This window comes from Cupressus sempervirens, chromosome 4 (assembly GCF_028749045.1).
Source record: "Cupressus sempervirens isolate cs-2001-9-10 chromosome 4, ASM2874904v1, whole genome shotgun sequence".
NCBI lineage: Eukaryota > Viridiplantae > Streptophyta > Pinopsida > Cupressales > Cupressaceae > Cupressus > Cupressus sempervirens.
This window is the reverse complement of record NC_143121.1, coordinates 574,911,465-574,936,594: the sequence shown is the minus strand read 5'-3', so window position 1 is coordinate 574,936,594 and position 25,130 is coordinate 574,911,465. Positions and strand designations below refer to the sequence as shown.

Genomic DNA, 25,130 nt, shown 5'->3' with positions numbered 1-25,130 from the left:
TAAGTTACTTCCACACACCATTCTTATGAATTCACTTCCTACTTCATTGCCACAATCTCTTATTGCATCAATTTCCTCCTAGGTCACCTAGTGTACCTAGCACCTCCACCATACCAAAATCCAAATTAGACTTCTCTCACTGACCCTAGCACCTTGGATCATCTTATCATGGCCTATCTACCATGATCCAACTCTCCACCAACTCCCAACAACTCATCTTTCACCATTTCCCACTTTAGCCCTCCTAGGCCTAGCTAGTAGCCTTGTTAATACTGAAATCTGCAAATTCCATAAAATGTTCCCAAACAACCTGGTGAAGTAATTAACTTTCCAAATACCCTTTTGGGATTTGTAAAACCCATCTCAACCTCAAGACCTCATTCCTTGACTAGTGAAGACTTTTAATACTGATTGCTCCCTTTCCTAAGCCTAATTAGGCTTGCTCAACAAAAAGAACTCCTAACTCTACTTGTCTCCAAGGTCCTATGACCAAAAATAGTATTTATAAAGGTTAAAATACCAACAATTATCAACTTTATTTGGTCTTACCAACAGATCTACTTGTTTATCTACCAAACCCTCACTTTGGGGTTAGAAAACAAGGGTTTCATAGAAAATACCCTTCCCTGCAACAAACCTCACAAAAAAGGTTCTAACACCTTCTAATACATCCATATGGATGTTTCCAACCATCATATACCTTCTCCAATCATTAGATCATTCCCAGTAATGACTGGTGTGGGACTGGTTTCCAAAAATCAGCAATTTCCCACCATTTTTGGTGCTTCAAACATTATTCTTCAATCCTTGGACATTTTCAATTTATCAAAAGGATTTATTTTAAATTTGACTCACCACACCAATCAAAAAAGACACATTGGTGGGTGAGTCAAAGCAATTTTATGAAAAAGCTTGCACTAATGACTATCTACAGTCACACTATAGTCACGTTTAACAGTGAATTCCTTTGGCTTGTCACTAACTAAAACTCAAAGAATTACAATAACTTGTAGAGAAAACCAAAATAATAATGTTCACATTGGGATCTACTCAATAACACATTGCCAAGTACATTTGGAGTCTATTAATGCTGACTGTACCTTGGCAGAGACCTCCAAAATTGCAAAGAATTAAGTTTTATTGCTCATAAACTTTGTTTTTAGTCTCATACATTATGAATCACATTCCCTTCCCTCAAAACCCCACGGATTCCATCAAAAATATACATAAAACTCCAAAAATAACTGAGAATAACTACTTCTAACTACCTACAACAGTCATAACTGACTATTCACTAACAAAACATATGAAAAATGTTGTCAAGTTGACAACAAAGTTGTCAAATTGACAACTCAACCTTTCTAAACTAATATAAAGACTCTAAAAAGGTTTAAAGAAAACCTTTCATAGCTTCTTACTTCTACTAACTCCCAACTAACCCTCCTTAATCCCATCCTTTAGCCATTTGTGGCTATATTGACAATATTTTGTCAGGTTTTATATTTTTGCATTTTTAATGCATTCTTTGCATTTTATCCATTGACTGACCCATGTTTCTTTATTATGGGATCATAATGACCTTAAAAATTACATCAACTTCAAACGACCCCTATCCCATAAACCTTACACCTTAGCCATTTTGGCCTAGTTGCCAATCTTGGCAATCTATTATATTTTTAAGATTTTAACATTTCTATTACATCCCAATGGCTCAAAGGCTATGGTACATTATAAAATGACTTCATAGGTCCTCATTAGGTCTTCATTCCTTTTTTGAATTCATAGGTCATATCCTTAGTTCCTAATAATGACCTTGTGTTCTTTATCCTCATGGGTGGCCCTGCACCAAACACAAAGGCAAACATATGTACTCAATTGTAAATCGAATCTACTTTCCAAGGTTGTTATATGATTTTACTATAAAATATTGTTGTCTCATCTTGATTCCTATGAAAATCATTCACTCCCAGTAATAGCGTGTGTTATGCTTAGCATAAATGCTAGCATTCCTAATCTGGTTAGCTTAATCTCTAAGTTTAGTTCATGGGGGAAATCATCTGTCATAAATGTCATCTACCAAGGCATACTAAAAATATTTCCCCTGGAAGTTTTCATGAACCTTATCTAATCCTCTCTTATTCAAAAAAATTGCCACCGTGCAAAGATATCTCGTCCGTCTAGATAATAATAATTAGTATTTAGTTTAAACAAATGGTAGTGCTCTGATCTGCCTTAAAACTCACATCCTCCTCCTAAGGACTACATAATATTTAGGAATTTGACGACTAATATTGATACAGGAGCATCCTGGGTTACATGACTATCTTGCATGTTTATCGAGTTTAGTTTATGCTAAGTTACAATGGCTTGCATTTCCAAATTCTTAAGTTGTTACTAAGTTCTCTTCATTAGTCGAGTTCTCTGTTGTTGTCAAGTTCCTATGATTATCAAGTGTTATGTGGATGTTGAGTCCCTATGGTTACCAAACTTTGTTCAAATGTTGAGTTCTTTGGTTGCTAAGCTCTGTGGTTGCCGAGTTGGTTTGGTTGTTGAGTTCGTATGGATGTCAAGTGCCCTATTTCATGGAGTCTTCATTTGCTGAGTTGTCTGTGTGTAGTTTCCTATTGTGGTCGTGCATTTAATTTTATGATTGTTAAATGTTGTGAGATGACTTGTGGCTTATTCCAAATTTTCATTTTGATAGTTTATTTTGTTATAATTGCATCGGGCCAACTTGTAGTCATGCATGTATTTAAGAGGTCTTGGTTAGAGTCTAGGGAAGCATTATTAGGGTATTTGAGGAAGATGAGCAAAAATAAATGTGAAGCTTGATCATTGTAGATTGTAATTGAATTGATATATTGCTGTAACCCAGAAGGCTTTACACTTGGGCATGTAATTGGTCCTTTGGTGAATATATGAAAGACATTTTTTTCCTCTATCTCACAAGTTGTTGTCATTTTGGTGTTTATTTCTATTTTGTTTACTCTTGTAGGTGTTTGAATAGTTGGGAGTGCCTTTGACCCTAGTTATCTCAAATCTCCCTATGTCAATGGTATAAGAGCCTAAGGTTTTTCCTTGTAAATATTTGATCGTGTAGAACCCTAAATTGAATTTGGTTGTAGGGCAACAGATCTGAGGATTTGACCTATAACTTGTAGAGGGTTATGATCTTGTAGGAACTTGATTATAAAGATGGTTCAAGGTAGAGGAAATGTTGATAATGCAATATTGGATACATTAAGACAAATTAAAGCTAGATTAGATGTTGTTGAGATAGCCTAGAAGAGAGGAGTGCATCTTGATAATGTGAGTGATGATAAAGCAGTTGCACCAAACCCTAATCCAGAATATGAGGAAGATCAAGATGAAGCAAGATTGTTGAGAGTATTGACTAGGGCACATTCAAAGCCTGCTATATAAGTTGTTCCTTATGATGGAAAATTGGACACCAATACTATGTTGGATTCGATCGCTAATGCGAAAAAGTTATATGAGTATGAAAACACCCTTGATAATAAGAAGGTGAAAATTGTAGTTACTAGGTTGAAAGGTTATGCCTCATTGTGGTGGGAGAATTTGCAAATTGATAGATGAAGGAGAGGAAAGGAGAAGATTAGAACTTGGGTAAAGATGATAAATAAGGTGAAGAATAAATTCCTTCCTGCTGATTAGCATGTTAACTTGTTGAGAAAGATGCAAAATTTGAGACAAAGAGACATGAGTGTGAAGGATTATACTGAGGAATTATATAGGTTGGACATCAGATTTAGACATGTGGATGATGAGGTAGAGAAGATTGCAAGGTACCTAAATGGATTGAGATCTAGAATTCAAGATGAGATAAGTTTTGTGAAATTGGAAAGTGTGGAAGAAGCATACCAATATGCCATAAAAGCTGAAGAGATCTTGATAAAGAAGCATGAACAAAGATAGAGAGGTAGAGGTGGTAGATTCCAAAAAGGCAGAGGTAGATCTTATGGAGAAGGTGATAGATTTGATGATTTTGTGGAAGATAAGGGAAAATATGAATAGAAAAGTGGTGACAAGAACAAGATTGAATTGAAAGGGGGTAATTCTTATTGAGAAGGCACTAATTCTTATTGAGGAAGAGGTAATTCTTATTCTAGAGGTGGTTTTCATGGTAATTGTTTAAGATGTGCTAAAGAGGGACATGGATCTTTTGAATGTAGAGCCTCTAAAAGTGGACAAAGTAATATAAATGTTGTAATTCAAGAAGACCTTGAGTTTGCTGAAGGAGAAGTATTATTAGCCACAAATGTATAAGGATGTTCAAAAATTTGTAAAGAGCTGTGGAGTTTGTCAAGTTGCAAAAGGAATAAGTCAAAAATACTGGTTTGTATACACCTATTATTGCTCTTGAGAAACCTTGCAGTGACATTAGTATGGATTTTGTTCTTGGATTACCTAAGACAATAAAGGGGTATGATTCCATATTTGTTGTGGTGGATAGATTTTCTAAAATAACTCATTTTATACCTTTTAAGAAGACATCAGATGTTGAGCATGTTACTGAACTTTTCTTTAAGGAGATTTTTAGATTGCATGGGTTACCAAGAAGTATTATTTCTGATAGAGACAATAAGTTTGTTAGTTATTTTTGGAAGACTTTATAGAAGAAGATGGGTATTGAGTTGAAGTATAGCTCTACTTTCCATCCATAGACAAATGGACAGATAGAGGTTGTCAATAGAAGCTTGGGTAATTTGTTGAGATGTTTAGTTGGAGACAAACCACATAATTGGGAGATAGTATTGGCACAAGATGAGTTTGCATATAATAATTCTATGAGTAGGAGTACATGAAAAACACCTTTTGAGATTGTTACTAGAATACAGCCTAGAGGAGTATCATATTTAAGATATATTGCTCATGAAGAGAAGAGAAGAGAAGTGGAGTAGGAGAAGAGTTTTTTGATTTTATGGAGTCTTTCCATAAGGAAGTGAAGTTGAAGCTACAACAAAATAATCAGAAGTTCAAGGAGAATGTTGATAAGTCTAGAAGACATATTTTTTGAAGTTGGTAATGAGTTGATGGATCATTTGAAGAAGGAAAGGTTTCCTATTGGGACATATAGTAAGTTGAAGATGAACAAGTTTGGACCTTGCAAGATCCTGAAGAAGTTTGACAGTGGTAATGCTTATAAAGTTGAGTTACCTGATGACATGGATATATCTCTTATATTCAATCTTGCTGATTTATACAAGTGTTATGAGTCAGATGATGAAGTTGCTATATCATATGATTAACCTAAGAAGTGGATTGAAGGAGTTAAACAGGTGTTAGATCAAAGAGTTGGTAAGAGCACAAGGGGAAAGGATTATTATGAGTATTTGGTGAAATGGAAAAACAAACCTATGGAAGATGCTACATGGATTTCTCAATTTGAGTTGGATTTAGCTCAGATTCTGATGTCTCAATGATTCAGGAGAAACATTTTCTCCAACCCCAATTATCTAATGCAGGAGCATCTTGGGTTACATGACTATCCTGCATGTTTATCAAGTTTAGTTAATGTCAAGTTGCAATGCCTTGCATTGTCGAGTTCTTAAGTTGTTATTGAGTTCTCTTCATTCTTTTGCTGTTGAGTTCTTGTGGTTGTCGAGTGTTTTGTGGATGTTGAGTTCCTTTGGTTACTAAGCTTTGTTTAGATGCCTAGTTCATTGGTTTCCGAGCTCTGTGATTATTGAGTTTTTTTGGTTGCCGAGTTCATATGGATGTCAAGTGCCAATATTTCAGGGAGTCTTCATTTGTCAAGTTGTCTACGTGTGGTTTCCTATTGTGGCCGACCCTTGCATTTAATTTTGTGATTGTCATCTACTGTGAGCCAACTTGTCGCTTATTCCAACATTTAATTTTGATAGTTTATTTTTTATATAATTGTATCAGGTCGACTTGTGGCCATGCATGTAGTTAAAAGGTCTTGGTTGGAGTCTAGGGAAGCATTATTAGGGCATTTGAAGAAGATGAGTAAAAAGAAATGCGAAGCTTGATCATTGTAGACTGTAATTGAATTGATATATGGTGGTAACCTAGAAGGCCTTATAGTTGGGTATGTAATTGGTCCTTTGATGAATATATGAAAGAATTTTTTTTCCTCTATCTCCTGAGTTGATATCATTTTGGTGTTTGTTTTCCACTGTGTTTACTCTCACAGGTGTTTGAATAGCTAGGAGCGTCTTTGGCCTTGGATATCTCAAATCTCCCTGCGTCAAATATGGAACTTGCTCATCTTCTGGTTTAGGGTACAATATAGAACTATATACCTCAAGCCTATGATTGCAAACAAATTAAAATATGTGAGATTTCAGGTCAAAAGCACACCTTGAAACATATTTTTTATCATCTGCAATCACCTAGAACAAACTGCAAAACCTCCATCACTTCAATAGATCACTAAGTTGCAATTGATATTATGCCATGTTTTAGAAATACATAAATTTTCACATATAAAGAAAATTTTAGCTATGGAGGAGATCTTCCAATTATATATAACTGCTCTGTCACTTTGCTATAATGTTACATGATCATAATGGAGAAAAAATATTAAGATGTTACTTCTATTTAATATTAGTTCTATTTTCCAATAAAACCTCTGAAATGGGTCTACTAGATACTAATTATTTGGATGTCAGGACTGTGTAGCATCAAAGCAACTATATGAAACCTCTACCACTTATTGAAAAGGTTAATATATCATAGAACCAATGCATTTTGAATACATTGGTCTGATAAAAATTCATCAAGTGCATTTTTGGCCAAGCTTATAAACTACTTTTATCACAAGCTAAATACTTTAATGTGATATTATGTCTATAAATCTAATTCAATATTGTTTTTGTATATGCAATTGATCCATTAGACTTGTGTTTCTCTTTTTGTTATCTATTTTGAATTCAGAAAGTTGAATATTATTAACCTTTAGCATATATTTTTTAAACATTTGAGATCACATCCATTTATCTATCATGGATATCTTAATTTTTTTTTGTTCAAATAGATATAGTAGATTATTGAAAAATTATATCATATATAACCTTGTTCCCTACTCATTTTTTGTTGGAATTTGACCTTTCTATTCTAATTCTAACGCTCAAGGTGGTAGGCAGAAAATACTCTCTCTTATGGTTTGTTTGGTTCCTGGAAGATGACAGGAATTGGCTTTTTCAAAACCTAGATTTGAAAATTTATGCATTTGTTTGAAAATTTGTAAAATGGAATTAGCATATGGGACTTCCAATTTTTCCTCAAAACCAAGTTTTCTAACTTCCTACTAAAAGTAGGAATTGAAAATCAAAACCTGATTTTGTTTTTTAAGGAGTGTAAAAACAATAGATTGGACTACTTTTTGAAATTTTCCTTCAACTCCAAGCTTACACATAAAAATGTGTCTTCACACATATCTTCTGAGTGAAACAAACAATTTCAATAAAATCCCAAAAATCGGAATGAAGATATACAAAACCTTGATTTGGCTAAACCAAGGTTTGTAGAAATCTGAGTTTTTCAAATTCCATGAACCAAACGGACCCTTAATGTATGTGTGTTAAGATAAAAGTCTCTTTACGCACATATCTTGTATACATGTACTTTTGGTTGCTTAAACATAAAATCTATAAATAGCAACAAAACAATAATTATATACTGAAAAAGTTTAGCTCTGTTAACAAAGTTCAAAAATGAATCTATAAACAAGAGCTCTTGTTGAGCTAGAGTCCCTGCCTTAGAAAGTAGATTATTATTTTAAAAAATTAAGGTAAGTGTAAGATTTTGAAAATAATTTAAAATAACTTTACTAAAGAAGCATTTGTAAAATTAATTAAACTAAAGTAGTAGACAAGTGTATAATTATATGGAACATGATTTTTTATAAATTATTAATTAGTGTTTTATTTTACATAACTCCATCTAAAACATATGTTCCTTCACTAAGTAGGAACAACTCGTTAATCCAATTGTTTTCATAGTCCTAAATGTATACTTAAAAATAAATAAAACAAATGAAATAAACGACTCTTTGATTTTGCAACCTCCAATTCATTTCCACTATTTGTGCAAACTAATAGAAAGTGCCCAAAGATTTGTGTGTGTGACTTGGGAGAAGTGAAAATTTTATTCTTAGTTTGTAGTCAATTTCCATGGATACATATATTTCATTTGTGCTTCTTTCACATCACACCCTATCTCTTATGGGCAATGGCTACATAGGCACATAAACCATTTACCATACAAGGGGAAACACTTAATTTATTTTTGAAAAGTTATCATTTTATAAAATTCAATTTGATTACAAGAATATTATTTGAGTTATAGTTTATTATTATTATTATTTTTAATTTTCAACATAAACTATTAGATATAAATTTAAAGTAAAAATTATTAATTTTTTATTGAATGTATATTTTAGTTAAACTACTAAATTAAAATTATAAATTATATATAATTAGAAGATATAATAAATTGTTATATAAGTAAATTGTATAAATTATATAAATATATTAAATAATTTATAAAAATATTTTTCACTTAAAGAGTACCCACCTCTAATTATGAAAATTTTAATATCTATCTATTATATTATTCATAAAATATTATAATTTAAATTTAAATTTTTCAAACGAATTTTAAAAAGCATAAATTTGAAGTATAGTTTCACAGTTAATATTGATGAAACATCTCACATGATTAGAAATAAAATATAATAATAAGATTTTAAATAAGAATGATTCTTCATTCATGTGGTTAACAAAAGACTTTCGGAAAATAAGAATCCATAAATTCAGTGTTTGGACAGATGAAACTCATGTTTTAAATATTTTTGTTGTTACAACGTTTTTCTTATCCGACCGTAAGACATCTTGGGATAAATGTTTATTCTGGAGTAGACACATTGACGGCCACACATTTATTATGTTGTTATGGTCTTCCTTTTTCCTTTTCTTGTTTTAAAAAGTTCAAATTTTGGAGAGGAAATTGGTCGAGGGCCTATAAAAATTTAGAAATTTGAATGTGATAAATCAATCTAAAAATATTGTACTAAAAACCTTAGCTTGAAAATCGTCTTCTATCAAAAAAAATTAATAGGGATGAAACTTGAGGTCTAACGGGAACATTGGTTCTCTGCCAGGGACTAATAATATCAGTTAGGAGCTTGCATTGTTTGGTGCAAGTGCTAATGTAATTAGAGTTATAACTTTATTAGTTCCTGCCTACGGCAGGTAACTTATGCTTTGGCTTAGTCCATTGTATTAATAGCTGCACCAATCAGATTTTAGATTTCATTCATATAGTAATGCTTGAAAAAGGTTTTGTAATTTGCATGATTTTTTGGAATTGAAAAATACAATTTTTTGAAAACCTTATTGGCTCATGATGAAAAAGGCAATGAAAAAATTTAATTTTCTTCAACAAAAATACAACTATTTTTTCCAACAGCTCTATTAATGCAAGAATTAATTGCAACTTTATCTTTTCTTTTCTTGTGACAAGTGGATAAATTTTATTAAAAAATAATCATTTTCCTAACACCTCATGAATGCATTAATTTCAATTTTATCTTTTCCACATTTGTGACTAGTGGACAAACTTTTTTTTAAAAAGACAATCACTTTTAATTGATGTTTATTTTTGTAATTTGTAAAATGCTATTAAATATAGGCATTTTAATCAAGTATAGGTATTTTAATCAAATATAGACATTTTAACTCTTTTAAATTGTCAATTTCTAATTTTTTTTTTTTATATCGCTTAATTTCATATTTATTTTAATTTTAATTTATATATAAGTTTAAATTAGAATTTAGTTTCTTTTATTTTGACATATCTAAACCAATGCTTTTAATAGATTTATTGTTTATTTTTTATTTATATATATAATTTTTATTATATTGATATTTTTAATTTATACTTTAAAATACATAATACTAATTTGTATCAATTTTAATAAAGTTCAAATTGTTTAGCTTTGTATATTATCAACTTTATTTATGATAAGTGTGTTTGGTTTTTTTAAAGCATAAATGTTATTGTTAAATTAATTTATGTTTATTTATTTTTATGCATTAGATTTAAGCTTAAGAATATTGTCCACCTTCTTCAATTAGATGAATTTATCGCTTAAACAAGATATATCAAACAATTTCATCACTAAAATTAATCAATTTAACTCTTTTTTAAAAAAAAATTATATAATTTTATCTATATCTTATATATAATTAGTTCATAAATATCTTTGGTATCATAAATGTTCTTTACGATGTCATCTAATTTTAATTTACCATGATACTATAATATTTATTTATGTATTCTTTTACTATTTTAATTAATATATATCATTGCAGTTATATAATTTAATAATATACTGACTATATTCTGTAATTTAATTTAGCTTACCACTATAATATTCTATTTGTGATTACTATTTATTTGTTATTTTATTAAATTAAATACATTATATTTTAACCAAAACCTACTTCAATCAACCATAAAATCATTAAGGCAGGAACTTTAGCGATTGCACCCCTTGTTCATGTCATTTCTATCATTTTTCCTCTAATATTCCATTTCATCGTGATGCCTCCATTAAAAAAAAAGTTGTCAGTAAGCATCTTCTAAAGTGCTTTGAAGTAGGTACCGAGGGTTATCATTTCATCCACGTCATTTCTACCACTTTCCTCTAATATTCCAAAAACCATGTAGAAAAAAGTTAGAATGAGCGGGCCCATATTGCACCCATGTTGCTTCCCTCTCATTCTCATTGACTTGCGTATGGAAAATGCTCCGCATTATGTGCTCGCTACTTTCTTCTGCTCTTTACAATCAGTTTCAGATGTCTCCTTAACTTCATTTCTTCCTTTGTTTTATTTGCTTGGCAATGGCGAATAAGGGTAGCAACACCTTCGCAAAAATTGTGTCACAATCTTCATTTGCATCGTCTAGTTCAAACCCAAGCAAGAAAAGGAAGTAGGCACCATGCAACCTTTTTTTTTTTGAAAATGTGTAGATTTATATATGTTATTTCTGGAAATTTCCATTAATTTGCAATAAGTTTGGGCGATCCATATTTTTGTTTTAATTCAATTTTATATTGAGCTTGGGTACAAGAGAACTTCAAAGGGCTCGTTTGGTGAGTGGAATAGGAATATGTATTCCAAAAATTTTGAATTCCTTTTTTGGATGCACCAAAATGGGATTGGAATATGAGGTAAGATAGGAATACGTATTCCAATTTTGGCCCAAAAATGGGATTTTGCAATTTTATCCAAATAGGTGGTATTGGAATACGTATTCCTATTCCATTTTTTTTAATTTTAAAAAACATAAATTTTTGGGTCCGTGAATTCCCATCAAATATTGGCTGAACCAAATATTGGCTGTACAATTCATGAGACTCTAAGCACACTCTGGCTGCCTCCATCTACCAAACCCTGAAACCCATGGGCTTCCAAGTATTCCTCGATCAACCAGAGCTTGACCTGGGCGATTCGATACCCTCTGAGATACAAGATGCCATGGCCACTTCTTTCCTTCACATTGCCATACTTTCCCCCAATTACGCAGAGTCTGCCTGGTGTTTAGCCAAATTGTCCTACATGCTGAAAACTGGCAACACAATAATTCCAATCTTCTACAATGTTGATATCGTTCATACCTAATTGGGATAAAGGAATCTACACAGATGCATTCGTCAAGCACGAAGCAAAAGGAAGGTACTCTTCAGAGAAGCTGCAGGATTGGAAAAATGCGCTACAACAAGTTACATATCGTGAAGGCTACAGTGTTAAGGAGAATGAGTAAGTGCCAGAATACTCCCATCCTTATCTCTCCATCTTTAATCCTACGTCTTTAATTGGAGGTTTTTGGTGTATTATTAGTCGCTGTTTCATGTTTACATTTGCTTTTGTCTAGATTTTGAGAATACAAATTATTGAAGTTGTAAAATTTGAAAATTGTTTTAATAACAGTAATATTTCCTTATTTCTAGAAAAGTATGAGCGCCTGACATAATTTTGGTCATCATAATTCAGCCAGACGCACAAAATTAATGACCATATATCAATAAACATAAGACTTAGCAAGTTGACTACAAAATTGAGGACTTGATAGAATTGCCCACATCCCCAAAAATTGTAGTAACCTGTGTGTATAAAATCAACAGTACCCGGTTGTCATTTCCACCCATCCATGAAATAAAACAGAGAAATATGGAAGAAAAAGCGCAATACCAACCGCACATATCTCTCAATTCTTAGTATACTTCTGCAGAGTACTTAGTGATTCGTAGATTCAACTTGAAGAGGATCTCCAACCCAACTTTAGTAATTCCGATTTCTTTTTGTGCAATCTTTCAAGCTTGGAGGGTTGGCAAATCACAAGTTGAGAGAAATAGGTCAATCAGGGTAGTCATGCCCAGCATTTGAGACAAACAAAATTTACTTAACAAAAAACAGCTCTTGAGGGGTTCTCGCTTTGTTATAGAGGAGGATTTAACCATGAGACAACAAGTAGAAAGAAGAATGGAAATGGAAAAAATCAGAACAGCTAGAAATGAAAGCAAAAGAGCTTGGATGTTCAAGGGAAAAGCAATTATTGCTCATTTTGGCTACCGCTCCAATGAAGGGCAGCAAGAAGGCAACAAAGGTGTGACAACAAACACATTAGCATGCAGCGATACAACAAGATCAGCAATCACGCTTAGCGATAATAACTTAACTTCAAGTCTTTCACATCAAAACAAATAGCAATCAAACTTAACCCAGGCATCCTTAAGTTTAGTTTGTTGGAATTGCAGAAGTTATCCATGGAGACGTGGGCCTGGGTTAGGACCTATTGCGGAAGGCAAAGACATTATTTGTCTCATAGAGACACATGAGCATGAGGGATGTAAGACCTCATTGTTTGAAGGCTACTGGAAGATGGCAGTGTGGAATGAGGTAGTGGGAAATGGTAAAGGTTATGGAGGTATAATGGTTTTAGTAAAAGAAAGGGAAGGTCGTGCCATTCAGTTGGAAAAGACTGATTCTAATAAACAATTCATATAGCTCAAAATTGTGGAAAATAACACTCTTATCAGGATTGCAGCCTGTTACTTTGCTCCACAAGTATCTAAAACTTATAAAAAGTGTGGCTTAGATCACAATGACCCCTATGCTGCGTTAAAGAAAGATGTTGCTATTTTTTCGCAGCATGGGGATGTTCTTCTTGTTGGAGATTTCAATGCTAGGACAGCAAATTGGCAAGCAAGTATTTTCAACTCCAAAGTAAATGATAACCCTATTTGGCTCACAGAAGAAAGACATCATCAATGGGAAAGAATATCCGAAGATGCTAAAGGCTGCAATAATTTTGGGGAAGAATTGATCACTCTATGTGGCACATTTGATCTCATAATTTGTAATGGTTTGGCTAGATGGGCTAAGTCAGGCACTTTCACTTGCAACACATACAACAGAGCAAGTGTAGTAGATTATGTAATTTGTTCGTAGAATTTGTATGAAAATGTTGAAGAAGTTGCAATTGGAGAACACATTTGGGATCTCAAATCAGATCATAGACTGCTGTGCGTAAATTTGTATTGGGCAAAGGATAGGCGGATTGGAGCAAAAACCCAAGGCCCTCAATACCCCCCTTCTCAGGGCAGAATTTTGTTAACTTCAGAAAATAGTAACACTTTGAGAACTACTCTTAAGGAACTTTGTATGGGACACCCTATGTATAAACATGGTGTTAACAATTATGATTTATCAAATTTGATTCATGGGGCTCTTTCAAAATGCAAGAGAGCAAAAAATAGAAAATCTGAAACTAATTGTTTTTCAGCCAATGCTTGGTTTGATAAGGAATGCAAGAGGGCTAGAAGAAACCTAAGGGAGTCAAATAAAACTAACCTTGACATTGAGGCCTACAAACAGATCCTAAAGAAGAAAAAAACTGATTTTATGTTCACAAGGAGAGGAGTTAATTTTCTTGAGAAAAAATAACCCCAAACATTTTTGGAAAGAACTCCAACCAAGGAGAAAACAAACTAAAAATAATAATATTATTGCCACCCAATGGTTTGAATATGCTAAGAAACTTTATGAACAAGAGGGTGGAGTGGGACAATCACCTTTGGTCAATGATGATACAAATCTTTTCACTATGCAAGAGATAGAGGCAGGGATTAAGAAGTTAGGTGGAGGTAAAGCAAAAGACCTTGTTGCGCTCCAAGCAGAATATTTGAAGTGGGGTATGAAAACTCTTGCACCGCACATCACTAAAATTTTCAACAAAATTTGCCAAGAAGGGTTTCCGAAAGATTGGACAATCAGCCTTGCAATACCACTTTTTAAGAGTGGTGATGTTAACAATCCCTCCAACTACAGGACTATAATGATCAATCCCCTCTTTGCTAAACTTTTTGGCAGCATGATAGAAACTAGGATCAGCAAATGGGCAGAAGAAAACCATAAACGTGCTAAAGGGCAAGCTGGTTTTAGGCCAAAGCACTCGACAGTGGATCACTATGTCACTTTGAGACACATTATTGAAAAAGAATGGGAGAAAAAGGAAGAGGTATTTTGTTGCTTTGTCGACTTTAAAAAGGCTTTTGACACCGTCCCGAGAGACAAGCTTTGGTTTAGGATGGAAGAATTGGGGATTCCTATGCATCTCAGAGCTACTATTCATAGGATGTACGAAGAGGTGAAAGTTAAAATCAGAACTTCAGATGGCATTTCAGAATGTTTTAGGAGTGATATCGGGGTCAAATAGGGCTGCCCTTTATCTCCTACTTTGTTTGGTTTATATATTGACAAAATGAAAGAGTGGTTAAATATGAAAAAGGGTGAGGGCATTTAGCTAGGTGAATTTGTTATAAAGCTGCTCCTATATGCGGACGATCTCATTTTAATTGCAAAATATGCCTATGGTTTGCAAGATAATCTATCTTCTCTTGAGCGCTTTTGCGGAATGGTGGGGATGCAGGTCAATATCAGCAAGACTAAGGTTATGATTTTCTCTAATAATAAAAAACAACACCAACATGAATTTTATTACAATGGAAGTGTTCTTGAAGAAGTTGCGGAGTATAAATACTTTGGAATCGATTTCAACAAAAAACTACGCTGGTCTAGCTGCAGGTATAAAAGGATATTAGGTGGGTGGAAGGCTATTTATGCTCTTCAGAATAGGTGCCGTGAAGCAGAGTTGTGGGATTGGAAAACTATTCAAACCTTGTTCAGTCTTCTTGTGCTGCCAGTTGTTCTTTACGGGTGTGAATTATGGGCCAGCAACACTACTATAGCACAATGGAAACAAATCGAAGGAATCCAAAAGTGCTTGATCACAAGCAAGTTTAAAATCAAAAGCACTGTTCCATATGATATCATGCTAAGTGAAATGGGGGCTGCTCCTATTGAGGCACTTGCTATGGTTCGCCTTCTAAGTTATCTAAAAAGAATCAAAAAAATGGAAGAGGATAGATGGCCTAAAGTGGTCTTTAGTGACACACTATGTCAGCGAAAAAGGACATGGATGCAACAAAACATCAAATTGATGAGTAAATGGAATATTCAATTCAATATGTGCCCCACAAATAATAAAGAAATAAAGATCTTTGTCATGGAGAAATTCTACAAGAGAAATTGGAGAAGTGAGATCGGAAGGAAGAAATTATATTATATAAATGAGTTCAACTCCGCTTGTGATCAACTCCAAAAAACATACATAGGAGCCAACATTTCTTGGAGGGCTAAAATTCTTATTGCTCAGCTGAGAACCAACTCTCACCAACTTCATTGTGAGACCGGATGTTGGAAGAGGCCAAAGGAGGCTTGAGAAGAAAGAATTTACAGATTCTGCAATTCTGGGAAAGTGGAAACTAAACAACACTTTATTTTAGAATGTGAAGCCTACAAGAGTAGTAGAGATAAATTTGCGGATACTATATGTGACAGTTCTTGGCATAACTTATTCAACGAAGAGTACATTGAGCAATTGGGTGGACTCATCATCATCCTACACAAGCAACGAACATTGTTACTAAAGTTTGCTTGAGTTGTCTTGCTGTCCCATAGGCTATTTTTAGCCTCGTGGACGTTAAAATTTTATCTATCTATCTATCATCATATTCAACATTAACAAGATTAAAAATTTAAAAAATTAGGGTTTATAAAAATTATCAGATATACCCATAGACAGAAGTGGTATAAGAATGTAGAATAGTCATGTGATTTTGTGTAATTGTGGTAAACGTCACCCTTCTCGATGCCATGATTAATTAAATACAATTATTGTCTAGAATCTTCTTGCTAATTTATGCCATGGCATTCAAGATTAAATAAAATATGTTTTGGAAGAAATATCTGCTCAACTCCACAACACAAACAAGAAGAAGAAATCCCCCACCAAAATATGGCTTTCTCTAAACAAAGTGTAAACTCTAAAAAAAGCTTTAATATCTCGATTGTGCAATCACATTTTCAATGGAATGTGCGAAACAATTGTCAAAATCATGCATTTTGATGTGACAATCAATAGACAAGTTCACGTGCTTGTCGTGAATGATCTTGAAATTGAGAATTTACATCACATAAATCCAAACACCACAATATAATAAGTTAGAATACATTTTCAAAAACAAAAAAATTGTTTTGCTTAAAAAGCAGTCTTCACTCTCACTTTTTTTTTTATCACTTTTTCCTTGTTAATCTTTTGAACTAAGTAAAACTTATTGAGATTTTAGATTCGCAATATGTTGGTAAAGTGATAAAAGCATGGATATGAGTATTTTTAAATGAAAAATATGTTGAAATATTAGTATTGATATTTTAAATATTAAAAATTAGATAAAATAAATCAATATATAGTATAATTTTTAAGATAGATTTAATTAGTTCTTTCCTAAACTAATGGAATCATATGGGATCATGAGATTCCATATTACTTACATAAATCTAAAAATTTGAAGATATACTAATATTTGCAAAAGCTATATTAATTTGCATGTTTTTCTTGAAATTGAAAAATATAATTTTTTGAAAATTGTATTGACCCATGATAAAAAAGGTAATGAAAAAAAATTCAATTTTCTCTAACAAAAATATAAATATTTTCTAACAACTCTATAAATGAATGCATTAATTACAACTTTATCTTTTCCACATTTGTGACAAGTGAATTAATTTTTTTAAAAAAATCATTTTTATCTTCCACTTCACAAATGAATGTTTAATCAATATTAATTATCGCCATTTATTTTCCTTGCCAAGTCCAAATATAGAGTTAAATGTTATATATTTCTTATTTTAAATATATTTATTATTAGTTTCACATTGATGTTTATTTTTTGTAATTTGTATAATGCTATTCAAATATAGAGTTAAATATTTTTATATTTCTTATTTTAAATACAATTATTATTTAAGATAGTTTATGAAGAAGAAGTCATATGAATTTATAGAGTTAAATGTTTTATATTTCTTATTTTAAATATATTTATTATTAGTTTTACATTGATGTTTATTTTTGTAATTTGTAAAATGTTATTTCTTTAAGTTTACACTATATTTTACTAGCTATCTTACCAAGTTCAAATATAGAGTTAAATATTTTTTATTTCTTATTTTATACATATTTCTTATTTACATTGATGTTTATTTTTGACAATTGTAAAATGTTATTTTTTTAAAGTTTGCATTGTTTTACTAGCTACCATTTTACAATTTTGCTCAATTTTTTTTATACCATTAATACTACCCCTTAGACTTACTACGTATTTAGGTACTTTGATTTAAGTAATCGACATTTTTTTTGCTTTAAGTAGCTGGAAAAGTATATCATCAACAAGTTTTTGCTAAAAAATGTAACTAATTTAATTTTCCCTTCATGCAATACTACTTCAGTCAACCGTATAAACATGAAGGCACGAACTTTGGTGCATGCGCCCCTTGTTATAATATATATTTCGTTTGATTATAAATTAATTATTTATAGTATAGATTGTTTTTTATTCATAATTTATTTAATTATTTTGGACTTGTATTTTCTTTTATGAATAGTCCTTTTCTACTAATAAATAATATACTAGTTACAATTTACAAAAAAGGGTTGGGGGATAGAAGATCACCCCGCAAGAGTTCACTTGGCTGAAGCTGAAATTAACAACTATTCATCAAAAAATAACTTTAAGTAACCCTCATGCTACCAGAACAGTGCTAGCTGGGGGGGGATCATCGCAATCATGGAAACCCCAGTCATCCCTAGGATTAACAGGCGGGTTGGGAGCAATCCAACCAACAACAACATCTTCAAGGGCTTGGTCTTTATCTTTATCATCTACTCATGGGGGTGAAATAACCAACTTAGACAAAATAACCATTTGTCAGATGTAGTAAGAGGAGCACCAGGAGGGGGAGCCACCGGATCCGGGGACCAACCTGAGCCACGACAAGGTTGAGACGCTGAGTGGCGTCACCAACCACCATCACCACCACTAGGAGAATAGTGGCAGGGAGCTTGCGAGTGTGGCGTGTGCGAGCGATAAGCATAAGAGTTGTGGCCCTTGGGAGGAGTGTAATCAACTAAGGTATCAGAAGGCACTCTAGCAATCATATATGGTGCATTACCCCAATGATTTAGTAGCTTCTGAAGGTGCGCCACATCCAGAGCCACCTTATTGGCTTGGACTTGAATCTGCATCATTACAGTGTTACAAATGCACATTTTAGTGTACATAGAAATATTTATGTCAAGAAAATTGTGAGTGAAAAGAACAACATACCTATCTCTCCACAAAGTAAACAAAATCTCCATCTTGAAGGTATGCTAGAGCTGGCTAAACTGCCTAGGGAACTTGGGGGAATCGCCTAACAAAACCTTTTCTGAAAAGGCTTAAAGAAATCATGAATCCAGTGCCAATAATTTTGGGCACGTCTACATAACCAAAAAAATGTAAACAAGACTCTAGTTATCCATAGAATGGACACCGAGGATCTGGAACCCCAATATGCTTGAATTGAGGCCCAAGGGGGAGACCTTGAAACAATAGGCACAAAGCAAAATGGGCAATCTTAGGCTCAATATTGGCACTCCAAATAGTGTCGAAACACTTTCTCCATTGAGAAAGCGAAAATTGTAGATGCCAGCGTTGGTTGAGGGTATCCACCATCAACAAGTGGGGAGAAAGCCATTGATACCCCATACTTGGTTTGTAGTTGGTGAATGGTGTGGCGAGATACCACTTCTAGTTTATCAACCAAGGTTGAATAGACTGGATACCCACCTTATGAATTAAGTGGTCTAGAATTATGGAAAGCAACATATCAAAAGTCTATTGATTTGAACGAGCAAGACGAAATTGGATTTGCATGTCTTTCCAAGATTTGAGATTTATAGAGACCTTGGAAAAGAGGTCCTTAGGTATCTTGATGCCACATTTGAAAAAATGTAGAGCACTAGCACCTTGAGTCTGAGCCAAAGGAACACCCTAGATGGAAAACAATAGAGACCACCAAAAGTTCTCTTGATTCAAGGAGAGCCTATCATGAAACCCATCACAAACTAGCGAAACCAAGGCTTGATAGCTTACCAAGAATTTCATATGCTCAAGTGATAACAAAAGAACCCTGAATGTGCACAACTTCCTACATGATGAAAAGGGTTTGAAATCCAATCCCCTTCCATGCAGGCCTATTAACAGGAGATCCAGAAGCAATGCAATGTCAAACCAAAACTTTCCAAGCTTCATCACCAGTGATGGCACATATAATCCACTTGGCACAAAGTGTGAGGCCTTGCTTCTATGTGGAAAGAAGGCCAAGGCCTCTAGACTCTTTGGGGGAGACACCAAAAATCCTAGGCCACTCTATGAAAGCCATGATGATCAAAACCAAAGGCCCAAAGAAAGTCACAGAGCAATTTATGCCATGACATTGAAGATTAAATAAAATATGTTTTCGAAGAAATATCTGCTCAACTCCACGACACAAACAAGAAGAAGAAATCCCCCACCAGAAAATGGCTTTCTCTAAACAAAGTGTAAACTATGAAAAAAGCTTTAATATCTCAATTGTGCAATCAGATTTTTAATGGAATGTATGAACAGTTGTCAAAATCATGCATTTTGATGTGACAATCAATACACTAGTTCACGTGCCTGTCGTGAATGATATTGAAATTGAATTTACATCACATAAATCCAAACACCACAAAATAATAAGTTAGAATACATTTTCAAAAACAAAAAAAATTATATTGCTTAAAAAGTAGGCTTCACTCTTACTTTTTAAATTTCATATATATTTTTTCTTTTTTATCGCTTTTTCCTTCTTAATCTTTTGAACTAAGTAAAACTTACAGAGATTTTAGATTCTCAATATATTGATAAAGTGATAGAAGCATGGATATTAGTCTATTTTTAAATGAAAAATATGTTGAAATATTATTATTGATATCTTAAATATTAAAAATTAGATATATTAAATGTATTATTTAAAATAAATCAATATATAGTATAATTTTAAAGATAAATTTAATTAGTTCCTCCCTAAACTAATGGAATCATGAGATTCCATATTACTTACATAAATCTAAAAATTTGAAGATATACTAATGTTTGCAAAAGCTATATATTAATTTGCATATTTTTTTGAAATTGAAAAATACAATTTTTTGAGAATTGTATTGGCTCATGATAAAAAAGGCAATGAAAAAAATTCAATTTTCTCCAATCAAAATACAAATATTTTCTAACAACTCTATCAATAAATGCATTAATTACAATTTTATCTTTTCCACATTTGTGACAAGTAGTTTAACTTTAAAAAAAAAAAAATCATTTTTATCTTCCACCTCACAAATGAATGTCTAATCAATACTTATTATCCATATCTATTTTCCTTACCAAGTTCAAATATAGAGTTAAATGTTAAATATTTCTTATTTCAAATATATTTATTATTAATTTCACATTGATGTTTATTTTTGTAATTTGTAAAATGTTATTCAAATATAGATATTTTAATCAAATATAGAGTTAAATGTTTTATATTTCTCATTTAAATACATTTATTATTTCAGATAGTTTATGAAGAAGAAGTCATACGAATTTATAGTATTAAATATTTTTTAAGTTGTATAATTTAGATATTTTAATCAAATATAGAGTTAAATATTTTATATTTTATATTTTAAATCTATTTATTATTAGTTTTACATTGATGTTTATTTTTGTAATTTGTAAAATGTTATTTCTTTAAGTTTACACTATATTTTACTAGCTATCTTACCGGGTTCAAATATGGAGTTAAATATTTTTTATTTTTTTATTTTAAATATATTTCTTATTAGTTTTACATTGATGTTTATTTTTGACAATTGTAAAATGTTATTTTTTTAAAGTTTACACTGTTTCACTAGCTACTATTTTACAATTTTGCTCAATTATTTTTAATACCACTAATACTACTCCTCAAACTTATTACATATTTTGGTACTTTGATTTAAGTAATCAACATTTTTTTTTCCCATTAAGTAGCTGGAAAAGTTTATTGTCAACAAGTTTTTGTTAAAAATTGTAACTAATTTAATTTCCCCTTCATGCAATACTACTTCAGTCAACCATAAAAACATGAAGGCACGAACTTTGGCGCATGCACCCTTTGTTATAATATATATTTAGTTTGATTATAAATTAATTAATTATAATATAGATTGTTTTCTATTCATAATTTATTTAATTATTTTGGACTTGTATTTTCTTTTTTGAATAGTCCTTTTCTATTAATAAATAATATACTAGTTACAATTTACAAAAAAGGGTTGGGGCATAGAAGATTATCCCGCAAGAGTTCACATGGCTAAAGCCAAAATTAACAACTATTAATAAAAAAAATATTTTTAAGCAACCTTATGTTGCCAGAACAGTGCCAGCTGAGGGGGGATCATCACGATCATGGAAACCCCAATCATCCTTAGGATTAACAGGCAGGTTGGGAGCAATCCAACCATCAACAACATCTTTAGGGGCTTGGTCTTTATCTTTATCATCTGCCCGTGGGGGTGAAATAGCCAACTCCAGGCAAAATAACCATTTTTCAGATGTAGTAAGAGGAGAACTAGGAGGGGTAGCCATCAGATTTGGGGACCAACCTGAGCCATGGTGAGGTAGAGACACCGAGTGGCGTCACCAACCACCATCACCACCATTAGGAGAGCAGTGGCATGGAGCTTGTGAGCATACGAGTTGTGGCCCTTGGGAAGAGTGTGATCAACTGAGGTATCAAGAGGCACTCTGGAAACTGTACATGGTGCATTACCCCAATGATTTAGTAGCTTCTAAAGGTGGGCCACCTCCAGAGCCACCTTATTGGCTTGGACTTGAATTTGCATCATTACAGTGTTATAAATGCACGTTTTAGTGTACATAGAAATATTTATGTCAAGAAAATTGTAAGTGAAAAGAACAACATACCTATCTTTCCACAAAGTAAACAAAATCTCCATCTTGAAGGTATGCCAGATCTAGGTAAACTGCCTAGGGAACTTGGGGGAATTGCCCAACAGAACCATATGCCAGGAAAAAGGTTTTGGCTAAAAAGGCTTAAAGAAATCATGAATCCAATGCCAATAATCTTGGGCACGTCCACAAAACCAAAAAAATGCAAAAAGGACTCTAGCTGTCCACAAAATGGACACCAAGGATCAGGAACCCCAATATGCTTGAATTGAGGCCTAAGGGGAAGACCTTGAAACAACAAGCACGAAGCAAAATGGGCAATCTTAGGCTCAGTATTGGCCCTCCAAATAGTGTCAAATCACTTTCTCCATTGAGAAAGGGAAGACTGCAGATGCCAACGTTGGTTGAGGGTATCCACCATTGACAAGTGGGGAGAAAGCCATTGATACCCCATACTTGGTTTGTAGCTGGTGAATGGTGTGGCCGGATACCACTTCTAGTTTGTCAACCAAGGCTGAACAGACTGGATAACACCTTATGAATTAAGTGGTCTAGAATTATAGAAAGCAATAGATCAAAAGTCTATCGATTTGAACGAGCAAGATGGAATTGGATTTGCATGTCTTCCCAAGATCTGAGACTTATAGAGACCTTGGAAAAGAGGTCCTTAGGTGTCTTGATGCCACGTTTGAAAAAATGTAGAGCATTAGCACCTTGACTCTTAGCCAAAGGAATACCCTAGATGGAAAACAACAAAGACCACCAAAGGTTCTCTTGATTCAAGGAGAGCCCATCACAAAACCCATCACAGACTAGCGAAGCCAAGGCTTGATAGCTTACCAAGAATTCCATATGCTCAAGTGATAACAAAAGAGCCTTGAATGTGCACAACTTCCTGCATGATGAGAAGGGTTTTGAAATCCAATCCCCTTCCATGCAGGCCTAGAGATGATCCCTAAGAAGGTCTCTAGTAGGGATAGTGATAAGTTGAGTAAAAGAATCTCTCTAGAAGAGATTCAAAAAGCTATTAAGGCCATGGCCAGGGATGGATGGATTGCCCATTGAATTATATAAAGAAAATATAGACTAGATTGGGGAATAGTTTCTCTTATTCTATAATGATGCTTTTGACAATGGCTCTTTGGGTAGTGATGTGAAAAGAGGTGTTATCAAGCTGCTTCCTAAAGTAGGAGAAAAATCTTTGGTCAAAAATTGGAGACCCATTACCTTACTTAATGTATCCTATAAAATTATTGCTAAATTGTTGGCTAGAAGGATTGTAGATATCACTAAGAACATTATTTCAGTTACTCAAACATGGTTTTTTTGGAGAATCTCATCACTAGTTGGGAAGCCTTGAATTGGGCTAAGGAGAGCAGTCAAGAGGTAGCTATGATTCTCCTTGAATTTGAGAAAGCATATGATAGGGTGGAGTGGCCATTTGTGCTTGGTATGTTGAAAGCCTTTGGTTTTCCATACTATTTTTGCAAATGGGTTGAGATTTTGTTCAAGGATGCCTCCATAGTTATAGAGATCAATGGGGAATTTTCTAAACCTATTATTCTACAAAGATCTATTAGACAAGGTTGTCACATAACACCCTCCTTATTTGTGATTGCTATTGATGCTCTATTCTATGTTTTGAGGGATGTTTCTTTAGGGCACCTTGTTAAGGACATCACCCTTTTTAATGAAGAGGGATTGATTAATGCTCAGTTTATAGATGATACTACTCTATTCTTGGAGATCTCTGAAGAAAATTTTTAAGTGGCTATGTACAGACTTAATTTCTTTTGCTCTGTATTTGGAACCAAGGCAACCCCTCATAAATTTTTTGTTATGGGATGGGAGGATGCCCCTCCCAACTGGGTATCTAAGTTGGGGTGGTGTTGGTCTAGCTCCAAAGTTATTAATAGGTACTTGGGTATTCCTTTCTCCTTGGATCCCTCTTTTGCAGATATGTGGGATTGGATGTTTAATAAGATTAATGGTAAACACCTGAAGTGGAAAACCCATTCCCTTTCTTTGGCACGAAGGGTTCAGGTAGTTCAGAAGGTGCTTTCCTCTCATCATATCTTTTTGGCTTCAACATGACTGTTTACTAAGACCCAGTTCGGGATGCTTCAAAAGATTCTTAGAGACTTCTTATGGTCGGATGGTTTAGGGTCCAAAAAGAGACATTTTTGTAAAGTGGGAGTGGTGTTGTCTGCCCAAGCAGTTGAGGGGGTTGGGGATCAAGGACATTAAGGCCCAAGGTATTGCTTTGGCAGCCAAAAGGATTTTCAAATCCTTTTAAGGTAATGAGCCTTGGAAGGTTCTGGTGAGAAATAATATTGAAAGGTCAGTTATTAAAAAAAGTAAGCAGTGGGATAATATTCGCTTTTGGGACATTATTATGGGTGACTTCAAGATGAAAGTATTTAGATCTAAGGTATTCTCTTCTCTGTGGTCTACATGGACACAAGTGAGGGAGATTCTATCTTGTAGGAATGCCACTAGGGGTCCTCCTAAGTTTATTGTTACTTACAGATCAATCTGGTGGGGACTATATTTGAATGACAAACCTCTGGCTCTTACTCAGAGTTGTTCTGCTAAAAAATGGAATGAAAAAGGTATTTCACTTATCAGAGATTCAATAGTAAATGATAGGTTTGGGTCATGGGATGAGATCTTT

At 33.3% G+C, this 25,130-nt stretch overlaps 1 pseudogene; it reads left to right on the top strand.

The window, feature by feature from the left end:
* LOC149562501 (disease resistance protein L6-like) overlaps positions 1–25,130 on the top strand; it is an 87,910-nt pseudogene that overhangs the window by 30,357 nt on the left and 32,423 nt on the right.